Consider the following 24,267-nt stretch of genomic DNA (forward strand, 5'->3'; position numbering starts at 1 on the left):
TTCACTTTGTCACTGTCACCATAATGGGCCACCAAAACTGATGTTGGGGTCATGGAGTACAATGGTCAAGGAATAATTCTTGAGATGTTTATGGTGCAACTTAGTAACTTTATTTAAGTAACATGGGGACAGGACCCGTGGGCAGTAAGAGCTGCACTGTTTGCTGTGTAAGGCTGGTGGTTATATACTTAGTAATCAAAGGGGAGGGGGCATGTAGGAAGAGAGTATCAGTTACAAAAGTTTCTTTGAATTTCTTTGAATTTGTACTCCTAAAACTACTTTTGCAAGGTTCTTCTGGTGCTTATTATTCAGTTCAATATTAACTATTGGTGAGATATACAGCAGTCATGAGACCCTTAAAGAATGTAGCAACCAGCATGTATTTGATCCTTATTGAAACAGTGTAGGCATTAGGTCAACCTTCAGGGCAAAGGGCAAACATCTCTCTGCTTCTGTCCCTCATCATAATGACCTTATATTCATAGATAACTTGGGAGAAACTTGTGTACAATATTAAAGATTCACATTTAAGTACTTGTGGTATTTGCATTAATGTTTATGGACCTTCAAAAACATTTGTAATCTTTCCGTGGATGTGAACGTTTCTTTTCAGTATGTTTCAAGTATTTTATATATTGATATTGTAAATGATAATTTTTTGAATTATATTTTCCAACAGGCTGTTGTTGGTAAATGGAAAATCTATTGCTTTTATATATTATTTTGTAATTACCCACATTTCTGAACTTAATGGTTTTTCAGTTTACTCTCCCAATTTTTTTTTAATTTTTTTTTTTTAATGTTTATTTACTTTTGAGACAGAGACAGAGCATGAACAGGGGAGGGTCAGAGAGAGAGGGAGACACAGAATCCGAAACAGGCCCCAGGCTCTGAGCTGTCAGCACAGAGCCCGACGCGGGGCTAGAACTCACGGAACGCGAGATCATGACCTGAGCCGAAGTCGGACGCTTAGCCGACTGAGCCACCCAGGCGCCCCTACTCTCCCAATTTTTAAGGAAGATAATTAAGTCTCCAATAAGACTACTTTAATTGCTTCTTTTCCAATGTATATTTAGGCTCTTTAATTTTATATTATCTTATTATATTGGATATGACTATCTAGAAAATAGAAATAACAATAATAGTGGTTATAGTGGGAAATTTGTTTAATTCTTGATAGCATAGGAATAGTTCAGTAAGTGTTATGTTGCTGGTTGATTTGCAATAGACATTCTTTAGCATAAGTATCTTTCTATGCCTAGGTTCTGATGATTCGTTTGTTTTTGTATCTATACAGGATTGATTGTTCAATTTTATCAAATGTCGATAATAAAAATGACCATATGGTTTATTTCCTTTGGCCTATAAGCATGATAAATTTGAATATACTTTAAAATATTAAGCTATCTTTGCATTCTTGATTGGTCACAGTGTATTATTTTTTTACTGTTTCATACTAAATTTTTACATTCCATATTGAGACTCTGGAAGTCTTAAAACTTTTTTCAGAAACTCTTCCTATATCCAATATGCTCCTAAACCAACCTCTCAGAAGAAAGACATTTTTTTCCCTTTGTTCTTTGTCCAATATCAAAGGAAACTTCCAAGTTCCAAGTAGGTCAGGCTACTAATACCTACAAATCAATTCTTATAGAATCATTTTACTAAGTAATTACTCTCTACTATACATTGGATTAAGATAAATATTTTATTTAAGCTTTAAATCTATCCTTAGTTTCTCATCAAAAATATACTATAGTGATAAATCAACAAAATCTTAAACAATATCCCTATAACAAAGACCTTTACAGCTATTGAAAAAACTCTCTGCCTGTGATGATAATTTTCAAACACACACAAAAGTAGTAAGAGGAGTATAATGAATCTTCCTATGTCCATCACAAAGCTTCAATAACTGCCAAAATTTGGCCATTCTCATAACCTATTCTTACCACTTTTAGTTTTTTCTGGAGATTTAAAAAAAAATTTTTTTTTAACGTTTATTTATTTTTGAGACAGAGAGAGACAGAGCATGAACGGCGGAGGGTCAGAGAGAGAGACACACACACACAGAATCTGAAAAAGGCTCCAGGCTCCAAGCTGTCAGCACAGAGCCTGACGCGGGGCTTGAACTCACAAACTGTGAGATCATGACCTGAGCTGAAGTCGGACGCTTAACCGACTGAGCCACCCAGACGCCCCTGGAGATTTTTTTAATTTTTTTTTTTTTTTTTTTTTTTTAACGTTTAGTTTTGAGAGAGAGACAGAGACTGAGCTAGAGCATGAGCCGGGGAGGGATAGAAAGAGGGGGAGACACAGAAACTGAAGCAGGCTCCAGGCTCTGAGCTCTCAACACAGAATCCAATGTGGGGCTCAAAGCCATGAACCGTGAGATCATGACCTGAGCTGAAGTCGGATGGTTAACCAAATGAGCCACCCAGGCGCCCCTAATGCTTATTTATTTTTGAGAGAGAGAGAGAGAGAGACAGAGACAGAGAGAGAAAACAAGTGGGGGAGGGGCAGAGAGAGAGGGGAACTGAGGATCTGAAGCTGGCTCTGCACTGATAGCAGTGAACCTGATGTGAGGCTCAAACACATGAACCGTGACATCATGACCTCACCTGATGTCAGATGCTCAACCGACTGAGACCCCCCAGTCACTCCTAGAGATCTTTCAACACAAATTCCAGATATCATAGTATTTCATCTATAAATTCTTCAGCATTATACCCGATTCTTATTGAGTTCCTGCAAACTGAGAGCATAATCACAAAGCACAATTCATCATAAAGGTTTAAAACAGTGTGAACAAAATTCACAGTGTTGTGAATGTCTGGAACTACATAATCCACAAAACTGGGTACTGCATACCCTTTAATGAATCCCACATGGACTTTGTTTTACTTACATGAGTTTTTGGTAAGAATTAGGGAGAGGGAACAATGTTCAAGGTTATATGTTTTGGCAATAACTTAAGAGTGCAAATTATTTTTGTTGCCAGTTACGAGAGGTCCAGTGAACAGAAAGTAGATTTGGCATCCTTGTAGAAAAATTATATAGCCTAACCAGAATTAATGACAGCTAGTCTCTGCACATGAGCTCTTGACAGAATTCACTAAGCTGAACTGTCTCTCTTCAGAATGGTGTCTCTTAAAAGTGGACAGCCAGAGTGAAGGAGCCAGATAAAGAAGAGTACATCCTTCATGATGTCACTTATATGAAGGTGTAGAAAATGCAAATTAATCTATAGTGTTGGTAAGAGGATCAGTGGTTGCTTGGGAATGGGTGTGGGGAGGAGCAGAAAGAAAGGAATTACATAAGGGAATGAAAACTTCTGGGATGTTCACTTATTGATTATGGTGATGGTTTCACAGAGATTTACATCTGACAAAACTTATCAAAGTGCAGACTTTAAATCTGTCCAGTTTATTTTATATCAAGTATACCTTCATAAATATGTTTTTTCAAAAAGCACAGCTGAAGGACAGTGTGCTGGAAAGCATGCAGACGCCCTTCCAGAGGTGTGTGCTCATAGCTCCAGGCACAGGTCATAAGTGGAACTTGAAACAAGAAGAGATAGGAGTCTGCAAGCTGACAACTATGAGCCCACAAGTTAAGGAAACCACCCTCCAGGTATACAATCCATTCTTTGGGTGGAGTCCTAACCAGCCAGTTTGTTGAGTCAAGGGTGGAGACCTAAGGCCTGTTGGTTCAAAAGGTTGCCCTGGAGATACAGTCCTTGCCTCCAAGGTTTTCCTGGGGTTTTCTTCAGGCAGCCTGATAAAACTCCCAGCTTCTTTGTACAACAGGACAATTTTTGTGTACCTGGACCTTGTCATGCTCAGGTGAAGCTGAGAACGTGATGTTTGTTTCTGGCCTCTGTCTGAATATAAAAGCTAAAAAGGAATAAAATTGAGCATGGGTATTATTTGGTACTGTATCTCTAAGAATTGTGTTGGGCATTTGGCGGAATTTAGCTATCAGGCAGAAGTTATGGCAGACACTAGGATCTGGAATTTTGACTGTCACTCAGGATTCTAATCTGGACAATGAAAATTTAAAACACGATTGTCAAACTTCTACATGAAAAATTGGTTCAGGTGGTGACCCAATGCATTTGGGTAGACAGTAGCCTGCTCTTGCTAGTTTCTCTCTGCTTACCTAACAGAGTGCTTCAGAGGAAGCACACCCCACAGAAAAGGCCAGATGTATCCATTACCGGGGGTAGCTTTACTTATACCATTAGAGTCTTGACACTTCAAGCTTTGGAGTCCCATCTAAAGATCTTTGTATCTCCTACTGGAAAATATTGGGGTGCTCCAGGGTCCATGTAAGTCTTGTCCTACCTGCCTTGAGCTTTTTCCTCATGCCTGAAGGTCTTTTGGCTGCCCTAAGAAATGCAGGAGACTAGTGCCTGAACCCTCCTCTTTGGAAGATGGTTGAGGTACCAGTCTAGATTTGAACGAAGCTCTGGGTCCTCAGGGGCTGATAGAGTAGAGCATCTTACCCAAGATAACTGAAGATTGGAAGATTTGGGAGAGTAGGCCCCAGATAAAGCATGGAGAGAACTGAGCACCAAGCGAGGGAGCCTGAGTTCCCAAGCAAGTTTGGAATAGGGGAAAGAACTCAGTCAGGAGCAACAAGGAATGGGGAAAAAATTGATGGGAGATGGCTGCTCTGAACAGACTCATGCCAATATCTCTACAGGCCATAGAAATGTCATTCATGAAGGTGGCAATTTGGTTTGGAGGCAGGACGAGCACCCACTCACATTCCTACTGCAGGGCTGTATCTCTCTTAGAGTCACCAGTGGAAGATTCTGAAGTGTTCTAGGACATTTGGCGTGGGAGGCTATTTCATAAAACCATATTGTTGGCCATACTTCCCCATGGCTCAAGTATTTGGAGATGGCCATGATGCTTGATCCTAAAAAGATCCTGGTGGCTCATGTTAGCGTCTGCTTGATATTTCCTGGCGCCTCTCAGGAGATCATACCTTCTCAGTCACTAGTAGTTGTTTGCAGCACTGTTGCACTTTGCCAGGAAAAGGCCATCCTGACTACAACAGTAGTTAGACAGTGGTCTAGAAGTGCTCCCCTTGTGGGGCTGGACAGATTCCCTCTTAGTCTTGGCAACCTTTAAAGTCACTGCCTGGATGATGCTCTGTGGTGCTGGGCTTTCAAGACTTACTGAGCACTACACCCATGGCCTGAGTTCCTAATGGTTCTTGCACATGTTTTAGGTTTCCTCTTTTTGTTATCTCTTTTTGTATTGGTGTTACTAATCATGGGAGATAGATGGGCCACTCCTGCCCACCATTCCTGACTTGATGGGGTGAGTGAGAATTGCCCTCTCTCATGTGGGAGTTCCTTTCTTTTCTACTTTTTGTGAAGAGGTTTCTAAGAGTTACACGTGGAAATTCTCCTTTGTGTTCAAACATCTGCTTTGAAATTTAATGGCATGGCCCTGTAGCTCTCCACAATTCTAAACTTTGTAAACATGCCATCCCCAGCATCCTGCCCCAGAGTCCAGTCTGTACTGACACCAGGCATATTTCTGATGTGGCACCCATAAGCTTTATACTAGCCTCATTCTTTCTCTTTTCTCCTTTATGACTCTGCCACTCCTCTGGTGTCTTAAAGGAAAGTTCCAGCCAACGTTTTAAACATCTTATTCTCTGGACCTGGCACAATACTTCCATCCTTTTCATCTTTGGTCCAAAGACTGAATTTTTGGTAACCATTATATTGGGTAAGCAGCAATCATGAGGTATGGGGTGAAGACTGCCAGCTACATACCAAAATGCCCTTCTCTTCTCTGTACACAGACTACATTTCCCAGCCTCCTTTCAAACGGGTGTGGTCACATGACCAAATTCTCTCCAGTGGAAGGTGAGCAGATGTATATGCACCAAATTCCAGGTTTGTTCTATTAAAAACCTCCCACATTCCTCCTCCTTTCTCTTTCCCCCTTCTGGCTGAGAGTTTGATACCCAAGATGACCTTTGAAGCCATAGTTGAAAATGGCAGAGCCACTGTTGGTTTAAGTTCCTGATTCACCACGAGGAGGAGAGCTGCCCTTGGAATCCAAACCTCCTCAGGAGTTTACATATAAGAAATAATGTTGTATTATGTTATGTACTGAAACTTTAAGGTCTTTTTGTTACTACAGCCTATTCTATCTTAACACAAGGTGGGATCAGGAAGCAATTTTATTTTCATTTCTCTGTATCTATGTAAACCCACTTTGTGGAATACAGTCTCATTCTGCCCCTAGATAAAATTTAAGGCAGGTCCTGTGACCTTTCTGGTCATGTGTAGATAATAAAAGGTTATCTGGTCACTCTAATTCCCCAAGTAGTTCAGTAATTAAATGGTCTAGTCTCATGTAATGGTAAAAACTTCAAACTTTATTTAAATTCTAGGCTTTTCCCCTTTCTTTGTGGCATTTACAGACCAGCTGCCCTCACTGGAAATTGAGGTATGCAGAGATTTCTCATTTCCCACTTTGTGCTTTGTGTCAGAAACTCCTATGGTCCCCCAATATTCATTTTCCTCCTCTTTCTTGTTAATTGAACTCCCAAGTTTTTGTGGAAAGGTCACAGGACCTGCCTAGGAAATAAAGACTACATTTCCTAGCATCCCCTGAAAGTAGGTGTGGCCATACGAATAATTTGGCAACAGGGTCTGAATAAAGGAGTGAGCAACCCAGGTGTCACCATATTCTCCTGTTTGAATTCCCAGGCCACCTCACCCAGGGCCACATGCAGCAGGACTCCACCAGTGCTGCTGTCACTGCTGTCATCCCTACCAGGTCGGAGGCTCTGATCCCAGAGTTGGTACAGGTAGTATTTTGAGAGTGAGTTCCAAAAATGTAAGCTGAGTTTCCCTGGTTCTTTCTAGTCTACACAGATGCGCAAATGGGGCTACCATAAGGTAGTAAGCCAAATTTCAGTGTCTTCCAAACCCCTAAAAGCCTCCTTCTCTGTCCAAGTACTGCTGGGCTCTTAGGAAAGTCCTACAGATGCTCATAAATCCAGTCATCCAGGTATACTTTCATTTTGCTCCTGCGAGCATTGCCCCCAATGAATAAGTTCTCAAGGTACAAAATCCCATACTGGGGTATGTCTGTACCCAGGGGGGAAAGGTCTTTCCCTCTCTTTCATGTTCCACTTCATTAGAGGGCTGCCCAAGCAATGCCTGTGTGCTCCAGGGTCTTACAGAACTTCCGGAACTGCAGATTCATACTGACATTCAGTCTTCCTTTTGCCTGGGAAGGAGGACTAGAGGTGGTAACAAATTACATCCACTTACTCTTTAATTCAACAAATATTTCCTGAATTCCTTTTCCATGCTAGCCATGTGGTAAACAAGATACATGTGGTCTCTGTACCCATGGAGTTTACAGCCTGTTGCAAGATGAAAACAAAACAAAACACACAACAACAGTCACTTAAAATTTTACGTGCAAGACTTTGTTATTGGGTCCAGTTCATTGTGGATGATTGCTGCTTCTGCTTGGGTGAGTTTTGCGCATGAAGCTTGGCAACCCTCAGGCAAATAGATGCTGACAGTCTGCCTTACCATGTGGGGCACCACCCCTCCTTATCCCATGGGGCCTCGTGCAGGAGATTAATCCTTGCTGTGCTAAAATTGTCTGATTTTTTTTCACACTTAGTGACAGTTAAAGAAAAACATGAACTGTGTTTTCCCAAGAGCTTTCTCCCTACCATTCCACACCATGGTTCCTAAACTCTCTATTTCCTGAAGCAAAACTGGATAGCAAAGAGAATGGCCTGGTGGCTGTGATAATAACACTGTAAGAGGAGGCCAAGGATTTGTTAACCCTGGCAGAAGAGGGAGGCAGGCCAGTGCAGACATGAGGAGGTAGGAAATTTTGAGAGAAGGTGAAAGGAAGGCTCACAGAGGGGGAAGTGGAAGGTTGAAGAAAGAAGTACGGGAGGAACTGAGGGAGGTCTTGGAGGCACATTCTCTTTCGGCCTAGGAAACCCCACAGAGAGATAAACCGAAGTTCTGGGCAGGAGGTACATGGCAGAGAGCACCTAGTGCATACCTCTGAGACTCTATACTGTTTGGATTTGGGCCTTGAAAACCTTGAGTACCAATCTTCCTTGGGGTTTTACATGAGAATGAAAAGTCTCCCCAGCTACCAAATAACACATGAAGGAGATGTATTCTTACCTCACTTTCTATGGAAATGAAAGGATCTCATAGAAAACATCCAGTGAACAGACAGTAAGACTGAGACCCTTTGTCTGCTTCTCATCCTGTCCCAGGTCTCCCCACTGCACGTCTGTCTCCATGTAGCCCAGAGAAACTAAACTCAGTTTGGTGGTCATCCGGGGTTGAAATCCAGCATGGAATATTAGCTTCCTGTCCAAGAAAATCCAGATATATAATTTTTTTACACCATTAAAATGTCAGATTTCCTTTCTTATTTTCTCCCATCCAAGTACTAACCAATCTCAACCCTGCTTAGCTTCTGAGACCAGAAGAGATTGGGAGTGTTCAGGGTGGTATGACTGTAGACACCTTTTTTATTTTCTTACTTTCTGGTTCTGTGGCTTGGAATACAGAAACTTTCAGTCCCTCCTTTTGTGAAGTGCCTATTGATCAGGAAACATACCCTATAATAAAATTAAGACAAGATATTACCTGATGGGTTCATGTGATTATTTCCTCAAGTGAGAGATTCTTTCATAATTTGAATAATTTCATTCTATGAGTAGAGTGTTCTGTAAATGATGTTATAAAGTAAGTTCAACGACTTAAAAGGCCCATCCCATTAAGGGGAGGATAGATCTCGGTAGAGAAATTTCCTCCTCTGCCTTGTACCTCTAACCCCTCACTACTCCATACAGGGTTTTTGTGGAGCACATAGGCCACGCCTCACTCCAGGTGGGCACCTCGTCAAGACTGGAGGAATACCTGCAGGCGGTGGCAGCTACACTGAATGTGGCCCCTGCTGTGGTCAGTGGCAAATGGACAGGCAACTCCTCCAGTGGAGAAGTTTGAACGCTGTTTTCCAGAGACATGATGTAAACTTCAAGCCTCGGCTGATGATCAAGTTGTGTAGTGTAGTGTAGTTGTGTAGGTTGTATAGTGGTGGCAAACTATCTATAATGAAGGGAGGGACTCCAGCAGTACAGAGAATGAGGTGTGCCACTTGTATCACTATTGCCCTCGGATCAGGGGACAGGTCATTATGAAGTTCTTGAGTAATGCATGAGATGAATGCATTATAGATGGGCATTCTCCTCAGGTGAATGTATCATAGATGGGAGTATAGTCTATGGCATGATGCCTAAAATTAGGCAATTAGAAGTCTCAGGTTGTCACTTTTTTTCATTTGTTTGTGTTTTGTTTTTGTTTTTAATTTCAGAGAGAGAGGGAAAGAGAGAGAGAGAGAGAGAGAGAGAGAGAGAGAGATGGTGGGGGAGAAGGGCAGAGGGAGAGAGAGAGAATCTCAAGCAGGCTCCACACTCAGCTCAGAGCCAGACACAGGGCTCAATCCCATGACCCTGGGAACAGGACCTGAGTCAAAATCAAGAGTGGGACACTCAACCGACTGAGCCACCCAGGTGCCCCAGGTTGTCACTTTTGGTGCCTTGAATGGGACATGGTGGTCTGTCCCAGGAGCATAGCAGCAGAATTTAGCACTTGTATCAGTCTTCTTTGATTAAGACATTATCAGCCCTCTCCTATCCTGGCCACTGACCCCCTCAACCACCACCACAGTGGATCCTAGTCAAGCACTAAGTCTGCTCTTTGTACTTAGGTTAGTTCCACCCAAGCATCAAGAGCTATGAAGTTCATCAGGAAGATCTCCAAGGACAGTTTTTGCTGCCTGCAATCCAGCAGTCATGATAGGTTATCTATCCACCTGCCAGCTTTGGTTCCCTGATATGCAAATGATTTAGAATTAGAAGCACACAAAAAATAGCTGTATTACTGACACCCCTGCCTCTGATCTCAGTTCCCTGGATTCATATCATTCTTTTTTTAAAAAAAATTTTCACGTTTTTATTTATTTTTGAGACAGAGAGAAAGCATGAGCTGGGGAGGGGCAGACAGAGAGGGAGACAAAAACTGAAGCTGGCTTTGTGCTGACAGCAGAGAGCCCAATGTGGGGCTCGAACTCATGAGCAATGACATCATGACCTGAGCTGTAGTCAGACGACACCCAGGTGCCCCCCTTCATATCATTCTTTATAACATTATGCAAATCTGATCATACCCAGGCTCAGTTTAAAAAAAGCCTTTCCAGAACCTATTGGATCAGATCCAAATCTCTTGGCATGGCAGGCGAGTCCCTTTAAGAAAGCCCATATAATTCCATGAAAGCTTTTTGCAGAGGATACTTTTGGCCCTCACAAAACAGTCATCCCTGCTTCCTTGATGGCAAAGCTTTTACAAATTGTATTTATTATTTCAATCCTGTCCTCTCATAAATTCAGAGATGGAGGTCCCTTCACAGCCCAAAAGGATATACATATTACTATGATTGGTCTAATGCCTCTTCCATCCCTCTTGCCATGATTGATTTAGTAGTAGAGCTCTGGGCCCAGTTAGAAGTGAGGGAAAGTTGGCTGGGGCACTTCTGGGAAAACCTTTCTGCCTCTGAACATGGTTGTTGAAGATGTGGTATCTGCTGTTGCAGCAGCAAACCACAGTCTATGAGAATGAATTCCAACACACCAAGGATTGGGGAACAGCGAGATGGAAAGAAGCTAGATCTTCGATGGCATCATCAAGCCACCAAATTAACCCAGAACCTTTTGTCTGGAAACCTTTTAAACCCAAAAACTTTGCACTTGCAGCCACAAACATTCTGACTGATAAATGTGCATAATATAATCTTTTACAATTCACCTCTTTCCTTCTACTTAATGCCTGCAGTGGTCTCTCTCACACCTCCAGGCTCTTGCATGTAGTAATGCCCTCTACCTGGAGTGCTTCCTCCCTGCTTTTTGACCTGTAAACTCCAATCATTCTTCCTGTCCAGCTTGGGTGTAGCCTCCTCTGTGAAGTCTTTGCAGTATCCCCCTCCCCCCCCCCCCATCCCCACACCCCAGGCAGACCCAAGGAAGCCACTCCTGTATTCCCACTGTTCCTCATTGCTCTAATCTCTATGGGAGCAGTGCTTCTATATGTGGAACACATAAGAACTTCCCCATCTTCTCTTATCAAAATCATTTTATGAAAAAAAATTTCTAAACCTTCTTTTATTAATCTATCTGATGGAATAATTCAAGCATCCCATCAAAACTCATTTTGAGGAGCAAATATAAGTTTGTAAAACACTTAAAATTTTAAATTAAAAAATGCTTTTCATATAGAAAGTTTCAAACATATTTAAAAGGAGAGAGAATGTTGTAATAGACTCCATTGTATACATTTATACATTGTATACATTTATATGCCTGTGGCATATAAATGTATGACCAGTCTTGGTTCATCCACTGCCAGCCCCATCTGCCCCATTGTTTTGAGGCAGCCTCAAACATTGTGCCATTTCTTTCATTAATATTTTACTCTGATCTCCAAGAGTAACAGCTCTCTTTTTAAAAAATGTAACCACAATATCATTATCACACCTCAAAATATCTACATTGATTCCTTCATGATATCATTAAATAGCAAGTCAGGGTTAAAGAATTAATTTTCTGATTGTTTTACACACACATATACAGTTTCTTGGAAAATCAAGAAATAAGATCCATATATTGTAATCGGTTGATATATCTCCAGTCCTTTTGAAAAGTTATTTAAATTTTATTTCTGCCTGTGTCCTACTTTATGCCATTCTTTTCTAACTTAGCCAGGATTTTTTTTTCTTCTCAGCATTCATAATGGAACTAGTGTTTGAATGGCAGCGCCACTTGCCCATGCAAGGGGACATAGAGGACAGGCTTCAGACAGTAATCTGTAGGCTGCAGTAAGCAAAATCTCTTTAAAAAAAAATTTTTTTTTTCAGGCTTATTCATTTTTCAGAGACAGAGACAAAGTATGAGTGGGAGAGGGTCAGAGAGAGAGGGAGACACAGAATCCAAAGCAGGCTCCAGGCTCCAACTTGTCAAAACAGAGCCTGACGCAGGGCTTAAACTCATAAACCGCACGACCTGAGCTGAAGTTGGACACTTAACTGACTGAGCCACCCAAGCGCCCCAAGCAAAACCTTTTTTAAAGAGAAAGTGGTAAAGTTTCAAAAGCTCTTCTGAACACAAAAGAAAAGGTGGTTTCTTTCTCTCTCTCTCTTTTTCTTTCTCTCTCTCTCTCTTTCTTTCCTTCATTGTCTTTTTATTTTTTAATTACAGTGCCTCTAACTATATCTCAGTTTCTTCAACTTCCGAATTTTGTCAGTTCATTTATGGGGGCAAATCTCTATCAAAATCTATACGAAGAAAACCCTCCTACATTTGTGGTATGAGTATAAAATTGTTCAATTTCTGTAGGAGGCAATTGGCTGAGTCCATCAAAATCACAAATTCCCTTTTACTCAGCAAAGCCACTTCTGTGAATTTTCCCTACAAACATACTCAATCATGTGTGACATAGCTCCTGTACAAGATGGTTTGCTGCAGCATTGTTCACGCAAAAGGATAGAAATAACTCAAATGGCCATCAATAGGAGGTCATTTTTAAAAATTATGGTATTTCTATACCACGGAATGCTTAGCAATTGTAAAAACTATATGTAAGCTCTTGATGTACTGATATCAAAAAGTGGGAAACTGAATAGTACATCCACATACACACAACACACTTATTTTTGTTTAAAAAACAAAAAAGTATGTTTGTATGTGTATATTATAAATTTGCTTGTATATATACAGAAGGATATAAGAATATCAGAAAGATAAATAGCCCATTGGCAGCATTGCTTCTGGGGAAAGGAACCGGATGGCCTGAGAATCTGGTGGGAGAGAAGATTCACTTTCAGATCTTTTTAAGTTTGAACCATAGGAATGTATTACTTATTCAAAATAAATTAAGATGATCTACATATAAAACTTAATACTTAAAAGGCTGAGTCAAGAGATTAGGAGTGATCTCTTGCAGAACTCAAATGCTACAGTTGACCATGACCCCCTTACATGCTCCTTCCATGGGCCTCCAAGACATCTGGCTCCCCTGGCTCCTTTCTGCTAGCTCAGCTCCTATGCTGACAACTCTACCCCTCTTCCTCACATGGATGCTCCTCAGGGCTCAGCCTGGGCCTCTTCTCTTAGTCATTCTACACCAGTGCTTCTTTCTCATTCCTCCCCTATGGGACCTTATGGCACATGGTTCTCATGTGCCTGGGCAAAGCCTCTATGTTGTTTATTTATTCCATTTTATTCCACTCCTAATTCTATTTATCTCTTCCTGGGCAGTCCTTCTAATGTGCTCCATGTTTTTCCTTTTGCTTGAAAGTGTTTTATAAATTGTATTGCTATTTTGTGTGCATATACTCTTATCTTAAATAAATGGTATCAAAATAATATTTTATAAGTCTCATTCTACTTATTTTTTTATTCAGTACTATGTTTTTAAGATCCATCAGTATTGCTGTCTTAGAGGACTAACTCAACCTTTGCATGATGTACAAGCCCATTCATTCATTTATTGAATCAACACACATTTATTGCACACTTCTTATGTGCTAGGTGCTGGGGATATAGTATGTGAGCAGAAGTGGTTGGAGTTGATGGGGAAGAGAGAGTTAATAGGGAAGAACAATGGGGGGGATCATGACAGCAGACTCAGTTGCTGGAGCTGGCAGAGACTCTAGATCATGGTGGGGGATTTTATCTCCCTTCTAGGAGAGCAAAGGAAATCCCCTGACTAAAACAAATGGAGTTTTAGTGAGGGGATAACATTATCAGAGGTTCATTTTGAAAAGGTTATACTGTCTGCAGTGTGAAAGATTGATTGGAGTGGACCAGGGTGAAGGCCAAGGGGTCCTGGATTATTCTAGGCAAGACATGTGAATTAGGAGAGTTGATGGAGGAGATGGAAAGAGATTTTCAGATTTGAGAAATATTAGGGAGTAAAGTCCATGGATTGAATATAGGCATAAAAGAGAGAAAGAGGGGCGCCTGGGTGGCTCAGTCGGTTAAGCGGCCGACTTTGGCTCAGGTCATGATCTCGCGGTCCGTGAGTTCGAGCCCCGCGTCGGGCTCTGTGCTGACAGCTCAGAGCCTGGAGCCTGTTTCGGATTCTGTGTCTCCCTCTCTCTGACCCTCCCCCGTTCATGCTCTGTCTCTCTCTGCCTCAAAAATAAATAAACGTTAAAAAAAATAAATAAAAGAGAGAAAGAGGCACCAAGGTGGACCCCAAGAAATTGGGCTTGTCCAGCTGGACAGTGATGGGCAGTTTTCTGAGAGAAGGAATGCCCAAAGAGGTCTGTTTTGGTGGCAAGGCAAGGAGGGAGGTTTTTGATGTGTAAATTATTTTTTTAATGTTAGTAATAACAAATTATTACTTGTGTGAGTGTGTACGTGCATGTGTGTGTGTGTGTGTGTGTGTGTGTGTGTATAGAGGAGAGAATTGTTTATTGTTTGAAGCTATTAACTTTTGGGGTGGTTTGTTACACAGCATTACATAGTACTGAATGAAAACAATGGATTTTCACCACATTTGAAGGTTTTGTTTGATAAAGTATGACTTAAAATATATACTATGTGGCATATACTATCTCTAATTTAGCAGACCTGTGATGTCACCTCAAAAAAATGTGCAGTCACCCACTAGAGCAGATTAAACTTATGTATAAGGAGAGGCCTGGAAAGACATCCCAAGCCTACTAACATACTGTGGACAAAGAAGACAAACAGTAATCACTGGTGAGAACCTCATATAGGAAGCTATAACTGTGAGTGTTCCAAATTGCAGTGACTAATTTGCTATCCAGCTGCTTCTTACACAGGCATCTCTATGGAACAATGCTTCAAGTGGTATAGGAATTTATTTAATGTCTGTTGATAATGGGGACTGTTGATAATGGGGACAGTATTTCTCTGATATAGAAATATCATCAACTTGCCCCCATAAATCATAGGGTTTTGTGAAGATCAAAGGAAATAATGTGGAAAAGGTTTTGAGAGCACAAAAGAACTATGCAGATGTATAAGGGATTATGTATTAGTTTTGTCATGGTGACAAAAACTCCACACTCTTAAGGGCTCACAACACTCAAGGTTTACCCTTTGCTCACGCTGTATATTACGGTTTGGCCATGGCTCTCCCTCTGTCATCTCACACTAGGACCCAGATGGAGTCATAGAGAACCATACCCTGGCTTTCAAAGCTACTTCCTGGAAGTAACACATATCACTTCTGTTCACATTTCATTGAGTAGAGCAGGGACGTGGCTAAACTTGGCATGAAGAGGTAAGAAAGTATAATACTCCCATATTTTTGCTTGTTCCATTGTACTTTCTTCCTTCCTGATGTTCCAGGTTTCCTTCTTTTATCACATCCTTTCTATTTTAATTCAGTTTAGGGTAGGAATGCTGATGACAAATTCTCTTAGTTCTTCTAGGAATATCTTGGTTTCCCCTTCATTCCCAATGGATATTTTTCATGGATGTTGAATAGTGGGCGGACAGTTCTTTTCCTTCAGCACTTGAAAAATGTTGTGCCACTTTCTTCTGGTGTCCATGGTTTCTGTCATTTGAATTATTTTTCCCCCATAGGTGATGTGTCATTTCTTGCTGCTTTCAAAATTTTTTGTCTTTGGTTTTCAGGAGCTACACTGTAATGTGTTTTGACATAGATTTGAGTTTACTTTGTGGCTTGCTCAGCCTTTTAAACCTGTAAGTTTATGTATTTTGCCAAATATAGGAAATTTTCAGCCATTATTTGTTCAAGTTCTTTTTTAGTTGCACTCTGATTTTCCACTCTTACTGGGACCCCAGTGACACAAAAGTTAGATATTTTGTTATAATCACAGAGGTCCTTTCTGTTCTGCTGTTGAGCCTACCCAATGAACTTTTTATTTTGGTTATGGTATTTTCTGCTTTTAAAAATGAGCTCTGTAGTGGGGGCCCTTTACTATTGGGCAGGGATGAAAGTCTGTGATCCTCACTGAGTCTTCTCTGCTGTCACCTCTAAAAGGGAGAGGCGTTTAAGGTATCAGAGAGCCAAGTATCAGAGAGCCAAATATCAGAGTGAGGCTCCTCACTCAGCCTTTGCTGATTGGAGTGGAGTAGCATTTGTTTTCCCCCTGGTGTTTGGCTGGGCTAGGCCATTATTATTTTATTTTTCTGTCTTGTTACATTTAAGTTATTACTCTTAAAAATATAAAATTAGTTAAGCTTATTATAAAAACTAAAGTATACAGAGAAGCACACAGTACAAAATAAAACTTCCTTTCCTCCACCATTTGTAGACCTCTTTGATTTACTCCAGATATTGTTCTATAGCATTCACACAGGTCTACCCACTCATATGCATGTGTACACATAGGCACATATATATGTATTTATGGGCATATATACACTACTCAAATGCTCCAGTCTCTTTGCTTCTCTGTTTGGTGGTTTTCTCTAGTGCTATGAGAGGTCACTTAGCCATTTAAGGAAGACTAGAAGTGCCAAGGAATTAATACCTCCAAGGGCAAGCCCCCACCAGTGAGGGATAGGAGTTGGTGGGTGCTATGAACTGGATGATTTGTCCCCTCACCAAAAAAGTCATATGTTGAAGCCCTAATCCCCCATGGGATGGTATTTGGAAGTGGGGCCTTTGAGAGGTAATTAGGTTTAGATGAGGTCAGGAGGGTGAGCCCCCATGATAGGATTAGTGTCCTTAGGAGGAAGAGACCAGAACTCTGTGCTCTGTGTCTGCAATGTGAGGACAAAGCAAGAAGGCAGCCCTGTGCAAACCTTCAAGAGGGCTCTCACCAGACACCAAATCTGCCAAGACCTTGATTTTGGGCTTCCCAGCCTCCAGAACTGTGAGAAAGAATTGTTTGTTGTTTAAGTCATCCAGTCTGTGGTATTTTGTTATGATGGTCCAAGCTGACTAAAATGGTGGGAAATAACTTCTTTATCTCTTAGGGGGACAAATCTGAGGAGAACTCTATACAGTTCCTTAGATGGCTCTCCAAAGTTTTAAGTCCCAGTGTTCCCCAACAGTAGTCCACAAATTAACATACACACCATTGGCTCTTTTTCCTTCCCTGTCTCACTCCTCCCAGCCCTTCACTTGTGCTTCCTGGGCTCCCCTCCCAAGGAAATTACTTCTATGTAAGTCCTTGTCTCAGGGCATGTTATTGGGAAACCCTCAACCCTCATGAAAACACCATTTTCATGGCTCTTCACCATGATTAATGAACATTTCACTGTCTTCTTTTCCTTTCTTCTGCTTTTCTTTCCTTCCTTCCATTTCTTTTTTAAAAATTTAATTTATTTTTTTAAATTTACATCCAAGTTAGGGGCGCCTGGGTGGCTCAGTCGGTTAAGCGTCCGACTTCAGCTCAGGTCATGATCTCGCGGTCCGTGAGTTCGAGCCCCGCATCGGGCTCTGTGCTGGCAACTCAGAGCCTGGAGCCTGTTTCAGATTCTGTGTCTCCCTCTCTCTGACCCTCCCCCGTTCATGCTCTGTCTCTGTCTCGAAAATAAATAAACATTAAAAAAAAAATTAAAAAAAAATTACATCCAAGTTAGTTAGCATACAGTGCAACATTGATTTCAGGAGTAGATGTCTTAATGCCCCTTACCCATTTAGCCCATCCCTTCTCCCCCAACCCCTCCAGTAACCCTCTGTTTGTTCTCCATATTTAAGAGTCTCTTATGTTTTGTCCCGATCCCTGTTTTTTATATTATTTTTGCTTCCCTTCTCTATGTTCATCTGTTTTGTATCTTAAAGCCTCATATGAGTGAGGTCATATGATATCTGTCTTTCTCTGATTAATTTTGTTTAGCATAATACCCTCTAGTTCCATCCACGTACTTGCAAATGGCAAGATTTCATTCTTTTTGATTGCCAAGCAATACTCCATTGCATATATATATACGTATATATATATGTGTATATATATATGTACATATGTACATATATATGTATATATATATGTACATATATATATATACATATATATATATGTATATATATATACCACATCTTCTTTATCCATTCATCCATCGATGGATATTTGGGCTCTTTCCATACTTTGGTTATTGTTGATAGTGCTGCTATAAACATTGGGGTGCATGTGCCCCTTTGAAACAGCATACCTGTATCCCTTGGATAAATACCGCATAGTGCAATTGTTGGGTTGTAGGGTGCTTTTATTTTTAATTTTTGAGGAACTTCTATACTGTTTTCCAGAGTGGCTGCACCAGTTTGCATTCCCACCAGCAGTTCAAAAGTGATCCTCTTTCTCCGCATCCTCACCAACATCTGTTGTTGCCTGAGTTGTTAATGTTAGCCATTCTGACAGGTGAGAGGTGGTATCTCATTGTGGTTTTAATTGGTATTTCCCTGATGATGAGTAATGTTGAGCATCTTTTCATGTGTCAGTTGGCCATCTGGATGTCTTCTTTGGAGAAGTGTCTATTCATGTCTTTTGCCCATTTCTTCCCTGGATTATTTATTTTTTGGGTGTTGAGTTTGATAAGTTCTTTATAGATTTTGGATCCTTCCTTCCATTTCAAACAAGGTAATGGAAACCCTGTACACATCTTTGCACACCTGTACAAATATATCCATGTAGGATAAATTCTTAGGGGTAGAATTGCCAGGGAAAATTATGCACATTTAATATTTTCATAGACACTGCCATTTCCTTAAAAAATCTGTTTACACATATTTGGGAAAAATTCTACACATTCTCACCTCATTTCCTGGTTCTGTCACATAAATTCTTTTTGGAGTTTCCCCCAGGTGCCTGCTCTATGACTTCCTCACTCTGTGACCAACCCCCATTTCAGTAGCCCAGAGGCCCCAAGTTCTAACTTCCTTGTACTGGACCTTGAGGGTGAGGAGATTTCTGGTCCTTAACAGGAATTCTATCACTACAGGTTTCCTCTGGAGGCTCCTGAAGGCCCTGGTTTAGTTTAGTCCTGCTTTAAAACTTGAATAATGTATGGACCCTTTTGAAAGAAATACAATCCTCATGGACTTGACTTAAATTATTTTTATAATTTAAATGTGTATAAACCATGCATGCAAATCCAGCTAACTCTGAATTCCTTATGCTTCAATACTTGAGCAGTTAGGGGCAACTGGGTGGCTCAGTCTGTTAAGCGTCTGACTTCAGCTCAGGTCATGATCTCACAGTTTGTGAGTTCAAGCCTCGTGTTGGGCCCTGTGCTGACAGCCCAGAACCTGCAACCTGTTTCAGATTCTGTGTCTCCCTTTCTTTCTGCCCCTCCCCTGCTTGTGCTTTGTCTATCTCTCAAAAATAAATAAACATTAAAAAATTAAAAAAAAATACTTGAGCAGTTATAAAGCTGTAGAAACAAAACAAAGTAGAAATAAATCCACATAAAAGTAAAAAGGCAATTTGAAGTAACTAATTTGATGTGATGAGTAGCTGTTTTTCTGAAATGAAGCTGCTTCTGGCAACATAAACACATACTGCCTAATTCAGGTTCTTTTGAAATTGACACAATATTCCACTGTGTGCCCAGTGATGACTCAGTTCTCCCCATACTTGTGTCTATTCAAATTGCTAAGAAATCTTTGTCAGTACATGTCTTCTGGACTTCACTTAGTACAAATGCAGCCCAGACAGTTACAGAAGAACTAACTTGACCATAAAAAGCTAAACACAAACATAAACAAACACAGACACTCACATACTAGCCCTGTATGTATGTAAGATCTGTTACATATGATCCAGAAAATGCTTATAACACTTTTAAAAAATCACCAATGAAACAAAAACATGGAATTTAATCATTTTCACAGGGCATCATGGGTTGTCAGGAGTCCAGGGACCTCAGTTTGAGAAATACTATCCTAGTAGTGACCTTGACTTCCAGTGTGACCTTGAGCAAATCTTTTGCCATTGTTGGATCTCTGTACATTCTTTGTACACAAACAATGATTTTGTGGGAGGTGACAATGTATTCTTGGGAGGTGAAGGAAGTTAGAGTCTTTTTGAGGACTAAAAGGAAAGGACAAGGCTTTTTACAGACCCTAGATTTGGGAAAATAATGATGGCTAAGACCCTACTGTCTAGCTTTGGCTTTGGAGTTAAAAGGCTTAGGGTTTGAATTCCAGATCTGCCAGTTGCTGTGTATGTCTGTGAGCAAGTTGACTTCTCCTGTTTCTGCCCTTGTAAAAGTGGGCATATATCAAAACACTACATCACAGAGCTGTGCTGAGGACCAAATAAGGTGACTCAGGAAAGTGATGAGGGCAGAGCCTGGCCTTAACAAGGTTCAGTAATCAGCAGTGTTTTCAGAAAGAGGCCAAGGGCTGCAAAGGACAACAGAAAAGAGAAAGTAAAGATTCTGAGATTCTGTCTATAAATAGCAGTATTTCTGATACATGGCTGTCGGGAAATTTCACCCTAATGAGACCTGCAGCAACCCTGTCAGCTTCCACTCAGCCTTTCTCATTTCTCCTTGCCTATCTGCCTTTCCAGGCCCAGGCTGGAAACTCTTTCCCCCACCCCCAGGCTTTCACTTCTTTGTCCAGCCAATAATATTGGTCAGCCGTGAAGGGAGCGCCCCCCTGTGGTCACCCTGTTCACTGCAGGGACCATGAGCCTCACCAAAGAGTCAGATGAAAGGTGGAGTTTTCCAGGGGGAGCAAGACTCAAGTAGCTCAGGTGAGTGTCTAGCCCCACAGAGGCTGATATGGATCTCCCTCCTAGATACCTCCCCCTTTTGAAGAAGAAAGAGAGAGGTAAAGCAATCTAGGAGAGGCCTGGGTGGGAAGCAGTAACTCCTCAAGATCTGAGGCAAGTTACAACCTCTCCAGGTCTGGTTCCCCTTTCATGAGGAGCCCTGCGTCTCGCACCTCAAAGGCTCCAAGGAGACAACCAAATGATGTGAAAATACCACAAAAATATCTAGCACATACACTGCTCTTCTGTAGGATCTCAGCATTTCCTCCTGGCATTCCAGGCTGGGGGGCGGGAGGTGAAATACTGGCTAGATGTGGCCGGGATAAAGTTGGAATCAACTCCTCCCTCCCCCCCAGCTGTTGCTCTGCCAGATGCTGCCAACACACTGCTGCCAGAAACCACCTTTAAAATCTAATCAAGCCATTTCCCAGCTCAATACCCCAAGACTCTTCCTCCTCACCTTCAGAATAAGCCAAACTACTAATGAGATTATCTCACCTCACTCTGCCTTTCTGGGTTTACTCACCTGGACAGACCCTGTCTGCCAGTCACAGCTGCAGCTCCCCATAAAGCATGTCTCCTTGCTATTCCCTCAGCTTCTTCATCCGGGAGCGGCCCTGCCTCATCTCTGCAAATCTCTTTCTGACTTAAGGTCCAATTCAAGCTCCAACTCTTCCATGAAGTCTTCTTTGATCTTGACTCAGGAGGACCCGGTCTGCTCCTCCCCTGGCTATCCCCAGTTCCTTCCAGCTCCAATTATAGCAGGGGTCATCCTATCTTCCATGATTACATACATACACATACACATTCATATATATATATATATATATATATATATATATATATGCATATATATGCCTCGTTTCTCCTCTAGACTGTAAATGCCTAAAGGACATGGAGCGGGTTGGGTTCCTCAATGTATCTCTCACAGCACTTACTTTCAGAGCACAAACAAAAACTATGGAATCAATTGGGAGGTGGAACTCAAGAGACCCAAGTGACACATGAGGGAGCCACAGAGGGAGATCACATTAGTGGAATTTGGTTGGTTGCTTCCACGAAAAGGGTTTGTGCTTTACAGATGCCATCTCATATTATCATCCCTACAGACTCCAGGGGCAGGCATTATTACCATGTCCATCTTACCGGTGAGGGAACTGGGATGTAGTAGGACTCAGTATAAGAAACTAGATGGTAAGTGGCAATGTCAAGCCTCACCTCTGAGAGGCCAGCCCTTGCTTTCTTCCCTCCCCGTTTGGTACTCTGCCTACTCTCAGTACTGTGAGAGGCGTGGTCAGTATCTCTCTCCCTGTGCCACACCTCCAAGCCTAATCAGTCACCTTTGGCTTTAAGGATCATATTTTCCAAACTAAGAATTGGTACACACTGTCTGACAAGGACATTTGATTTCAGAGGTGGCAGGTCAGCATATGTTTGAAGTTGGGGCTGTTCTTGAAAACTAAGGGTGTCTTTTGCAAAATCCTTAGAGAAAGAAGTGAATTCTTAGGGACCCAGAAGGCGGCCTCCAAAGGCCTGCAGCCAGTCAAGCTAATCTCTCTTCCCTTGCCTGGATTCTCCACGCACCAACCCCCCCCCCCCCCCCCCCCCCCCGGCAGGACCAGACATCCCCTGCTTAAGTAAGCCCTCAGCCACAGCTAGCCAATGCTGCTTTCCCCTTACGCTGCCTCCCTCATCTCCCTTTGTCTGGGGTCTCTTTGTCTGTGGTCTCCCTTTGGTTCAGTTTTGAAGCCCTTTGCCCCCTCCCTTCCTTTCTTTTGGTCTGGCAGCTCCCTCCCTCTCTGCGGGACTGCGGCAGTGGCTTGGGGGAGGGGAGTGGGGCTGGGTTGCCATGGTCACGTTGAAGCCGGCCGCAGCTGGCTAGGGCAGCTGCTCCCAACCCCCGGATGGGCGGACAAAGCCAGGCGTCCTTGGCAGTCCCAGACCTGGAACCCCAAAGGCCTGAGACGGGGGCACTGGGGCCCAGGAGAACCCTGAGCTGGAGGTGAGAGGGCAGAAGCCAGAGCTAAACTGGGACGGCAGCAGTGAGGACTGGAGCTGCGCCCATCCCTCACGGGGAGGGACTGCTCTTGGCTGTTGGTGTGGGAGGGAGGCAGCCTGGCCACTGCAGGAGGAGGGGAAGGATGGGGAGTGCCATTGGGGACCGTGGTGGTGCCTCAAATGGGCTGAGGGATTAGGATGTCCCCAGGGGGAGGTCTGGGGTCTCTGTGTCCTGTCACCCAGAAACAGGTTTGACTCAGACATTAGGCCTCTGTTTCCCCTGGTCTGTCTCTCCATTGCCCCTTCCTTTCCTAGCTGCTTACACTTGTCATCTCCCTCTGTCCCTTCATTTCAAACCTTAGGCCTCAGTCTCCCTCCTCTTCTCCATCTCTTGGTTTCACTCCAACCCCTTTATTTTTCTCCTTTGCCCTTGTTTCTGGTCTGCCCACCTCTTAGGGCTCCACACTTTCCTGCCCTCCTTTCTGAGTGCCCCCAATGACTCCCTGTCTCCACTCCAGTTTGTTGCTCTTTCCAGCAAACTTACCCCCTTGTGCTGTGTGTGCCCTCATCCCCCCGCCCCCATGTCTTCTCTGATTCATGGTTCCCCTGGTCCTTGGAGTTCCATCCCCACCATCCCATCTTTCCCCACCCCCCAGGCCACCCACAACTGAACTGCCTTGTTTTTCTCCCCATACTATGTCATCTCTCTCCATTCCTTCCACTTCTGGGCCTCAGTTTCCCATTTCTACTTGGAGATATCAAGGCCTGGCTCGTGGTTGCAGCCTTGCGCCCCTGTGCCCGTCAGTTCTCAGTCTTCCCAGCTGCTGACCCGGCCTACTTGCTCCAGAGGCAGCTGCATCTCCTGGGAAGGGGAATGCAGCTAGTGTGTGTGGGACCTTCTGGTCCATCCTCCCTCTCACTGGTCCTGCTGGGCTTCCCTGCGGTGGCCTGAAGCTGCTTCTCTCTCCTACGTGCCTCTCCTCACGTTTTTTGAGCTGTTTCCCTCCTCTCCTTCCTGGGTAGCAGGAAGCCTTTGGCCTAAAGGGGAGGGAATCCTGGATAGGAGGGCATGGATGTGGAAGGAGTGGAGGTTCCTTTGGGGGCTCAGGAAGACATGGGGTTCTCTGGAGTTGGGAGTGATGCAGCAGATGTGGGATGGGCTCCAGGGCCATGCAAGGCTGTGTGGACTCAGTCTTTGGCACTGTTCTGGGGGCCCCTGGATGGCTGGGATTTCCCTCTCTGGCCCCTGGGAATCTCGGCTCAGAGCCCCGCATTCCAGCCGGCTCCAGCCCCCTTTCCGCTGTCACTTGACTCCGCTGGGCCCCAGCCCTGCATCCCTCCCACTCCTCCAGCTTTGGGCTGGGGCGAGGTGGGCATCACTGACCAGGAATTTCTCTTGGGAGAGACCAGGAGGCAAGAGTTTCAGGATTCTATGGTTTCGTCATTCTCCCCAGGGGACCCCTCG

General features: G+C 42.9%; 1 long non-coding RNA gene across 1 annotated transcript; it reads right to left on the reverse strand.

Moving 5' to 3' along the window:
• Positions 1-7,265: 7,265 nt before the first annotated feature.
• Positions 7,266-8,648, reverse strand: LOC122238366. The gene is made up of 3 exons (XR_006217277.1): positions 8,569-8,648; positions 8,201-8,392; positions 7,266-7,407 (listed from the first exon to the last, which is right to left on the reverse strand). It is a non-coding gene; the product is annotated as an uncharacterized LOC122238366 (long non-coding RNA).
• Between the last annotated feature and the right edge of the window lie 15,619 nt (positions 8,649-24,267).

The sequence above is a fragment of the Panthera tigris genome, chromosome B2 (genome assembly GCF_018350195.1).
Source record: "Panthera tigris isolate Pti1 chromosome B2, P.tigris_Pti1_mat1.1, whole genome shotgun sequence".
Classification (NCBI taxonomy): domain Eukaryota; kingdom Metazoa; phylum Chordata; class Mammalia; order Carnivora; family Felidae; genus Panthera; species Panthera tigris.